The sequence below is a fragment of the Sesamum indicum genome, linkage group LG11 (genome assembly GCF_000512975.1).
Source record: "Sesamum indicum cultivar Zhongzhi No. 13 linkage group LG11, S_indicum_v1.0, whole genome shotgun sequence".
NCBI lineage: Eukaryota > Viridiplantae > Streptophyta > Magnoliopsida > Lamiales > Pedaliaceae > Sesamum > Sesamum indicum.
In genome coordinates, this window is record NC_026155.1 from 6,323,111 (window position 1) to 6,326,619 (window position 3,509).

Here is a 3,509-nt window from a genome sequence, read left to right on the forward strand (position 1 = left end):
GAACTAACGATTTGGGCGTACCTTTTTCTTTTTTTTTTTTTTGTTAATTTATGTTTATGTTATATTTAATAATAATATAAATTAATTAATGAGTAGTTCTTATTTTTAATTTTATAATATGTTTATAATTTAAAAATATTAATAAAAAAAATATTTTTTCTTTATTGTAATAGAATAAATACTAACAAAATATTATATTATTTTTATTTGTTTATTAAGTATTTGTCAACAATTAATAAATTAAAATATTGTCCCAAAACATTTAATGAGGACAAAGATGAAAAAGCTGTTAGTAATGCATAATCGCTATAAATTATTTGGATTGTTTTGTTATGAATAATTTTATTTATATTTAAGAATTTATTTTTTTGAGTTGAATATTTAAATTAGGCCATAACAATTTTATTTGCAATTGATATCTAAAATTTTGTATTATATATATACATATTTGTAAAAATAAATTTAAAAATAAAAATAATTGGATCTACACGGTTAGAGCCGTCAGGGGGATTTTGTACCGAGGCAGGCCCCGATTTTTTTTTTCGGTAAATGTAATTTTCATAAATAGGAAAAGATATAGTACAACAATCATGAATCAGGTAGTGTTTCCCTCGACAGACCAAGGGATACGCCACAATCTATAAAGTGCATGTGTACTAACAGAGCTAGCTAAGGTAATGCTAAGTGTACGCTGTCTAACATCCTCCACAATTAAGCTAGCTACAATATTCGGATTCCGCTCAGTATGCTCGAATCGTCTAAGATTTCTTTCTCTCCATATATGGTAGATACACGCACCCAGTAATGCGCGATAGGCCATATTGACGATATGCTTACCCCTCCACCTCCTTGCAGCCCACTCAGCATCGTCGTCCAATCTCTATTAGCCACGCAAAGCGTACAACTCGTCTAATAGCATGAAGGCATCGGCGACTGTATCGACATCGGAAGAATAGGTGTGTCTGTGTCTCCACCTCATCCTCATCACATAATACACATCTACCTAAGTGAGATAACCATGGTTTGTCCGTCGTAGGTAGTTTATCCAATATAGCAAGCCATAAGATAAATATGTGGCGAGGTATCTTCAAAGCTCCCGAAAGTATTGAAACCCAACCTACTTTCGTCTATAAAGGGGTGCAACACGAGGTAGGCCCCTAATTTTTCTTTGAGTTGGCGGGGTGGGTCTCGAGTCCACCCAGACCCACCCAGTTGCTACCTTAAATGCCAACGACATACTTATGGAATTGACAGACGTAATTAGAATTTATAATTATCACTAATTTTTTAATATATTTTTATCTTTATGTACACAATTTATTATAATTCATATTTGATTAATAAAGATATTTTGAAATCAAGCCCAAACCCCAATTCCACTCGCCGGAGACGGAACCAAAAGAGGTGGGAGCGTTTGCCGGCGGACTACCACCGTTCGAACCCACGAGCACGTCTTCCTCTTCGAGCGCCTCCTTGCGACCTCATTTCCTCCGCTGTCTGAACGAATCTCAGGCCGCCGTCTGCAACGAGGAAGGCGACTGTTGTGCGCTAACAGGTTTGCCATTACATCTCTTAAGATCTCTTGTTTTATTTATATGAACTTCAAACGAAGCCTGTAAAATGTTCGAAAATCATGGATGTTAAGTTCTTCTGTAACCCCATATTTTGCTCTCGTCATTTTCTGTTTTTGTTTTGCTTTTATAAATTTTGAAAATTTTCTTGTAATTATTGAATTAGAGTTCAAAATTTTATATTTGTATCACAAATTTGCTGAAGTACTCGAGCTCAATGGAACTGAGCTGACGAGCCGTAAAAATGAAATTCGAGCATGGGCTAATAGAGGTCTATTCGAGTAAACGCAAAGTCCAACTGCAAAAGCCCAAGATACATACACTCAGTCTCCACCCATTATTACATTACATTACATCATTTACAGTGCAACTGCAAAACTTAATGATTTTTTGCTTTCTTTCACTGACCGAAAATGTAAAGAACAGAGAACAGGGTCCCCCACCCCCCTCAACCTCAACCCTCAATTTGAGGCATCTTTTGCTACGCGGGCGATCTTTTTCGTACCACTAAAACCAAGAAACCCCACCTCTCCACCCATTGATTCCCACTATCCCAGCAGTCGATTTTCTGCATTTCCAGAAACGCACTCGCCCAGACCCCTCGTTGCTCCCAACGACCTTTTATGCTTTAGCCCGCTGCCTCTTTTTCCGGTTCCCATTCAAAAAAGGCGGACAACTTTTTGCACAAATTTCAAGAATGTTACTGTTTTTTCTCCTTTTTTTACTGCTGGATTTTACTGTGGCCACTACTAAAACTCATTTATGCACACCTCTGCGCTGCCCCTCTCATTTGCTATTCATTACTTTCCCCAAATGTGGTTCAGTGTTTAATGAGTCCCATTAAAGGGATTTTCCGACAGGGAAAGTTTCCAGCTGCTTCTAGCTGGCTGGAATCATTGATTTTCCTTGCCGGGATTTTGAGTTACCAGTTAACTACATTCCCTTTTCATGATTCTTGATTTTGCTGTTTGTTTTTTGGTTTCTTGTTCAGGGTTTGGTGGGAGTTGCTTTGATGGCTGTTGTGATCTTTATTTTGCAGTGTGCTGGTGCTGATCATGGCGGTTCTGCGGTTTAAATCAGTAATCAAGAATGAGATTCTTTCTGTATTTGGTAATTTCAGCTCTGCTTTTGAGTGCTTTTCTGTCCCTGCTTCCCCTTTTCTAGAGTGTCTTTTCTGGTAATTGTTTGTGAATGTCTGGTTTTCCTACTTCATGCATGTGATTATGTCTACTTAGGAAGCCACATTTCAGGTTGAAAAGTTTGAGACAATTAAGGAGAAGAATCTCTGTAATTTGAGGATGTGTTCTAATTAAGGTAAAAAGAGAGCTTGCTGAGGTATATCATCATTTGTCGGTGCGATAGGTTGGTTTGGTTTGATCGAACCTAATCTGGGTAATAAATTTCCATACCTATGAATCTTGTCAAAGTAATCTATCTTCTTTAAAGCCTTTTGATTTTAGGATTTTATGCTAATCATAATTTTCAAAGTTCTTTTCCTTAATGAAGCAGTTCTTACCTGCCCTTTGTTACAAAAAAGCTAATACCTTTGTTCAGTAAACTTATCCCCCAATTTCGTTGGTGAGAATTTGTATAAAGTTCATGTTTGAGTTAATATTTTATGCATTGGCTTGTGCTGAATTGTAGAGTATGACCCAATATTACAGTTTGACCTAACTTTATCGTTCCGGGCAAATCAATAACTTTATGATATTTTGCAGGTTCCTTAGTTTTATATAATTGATGGGCGCCATCAGTTGTACTTTAAGATTGTTTGATACAATAAAGAGAAACTTGATCGATCGTAGATGTAGGAGAAATTCATCTTATATCAGGTATACTTTTTCTATTCATGAATTTGCTTTTTCTTCTCGTGTTTTCACAAGTTTCGCAATGTCTTGGAATTATCTAAGATGGAATGTTAATTGGGAATAGGAAAAT

General features: G+C 36.4%; 1 protein-coding gene across 4 annotated transcripts in view; it reads left to right on the forward strand.

The window, feature by feature from the left end:
- The window catches only part of LOC105173416 (SNF2 domain-containing protein CLASSY 1-like), a 7,853-nt gene continuing 6,299 nt past the window's right edge, over positions 1,956-3,509 (forward strand). For all 4 annotated transcript variants that reach the window (XM_020697789.1, XM_011095140.2, XM_011095139.2 and 1 more), the window contains exons 1-3: positions 1,956-2,499; positions 2,611-2,681; positions 3,290-3,403. The gene's annotated coding sequence lies outside the window, so the exon portion shown is untranslated. The remainder of the gene's footprint in view (positions 2,500-2,610; positions 2,682-3,289; positions 3,404-3,509) is intronic.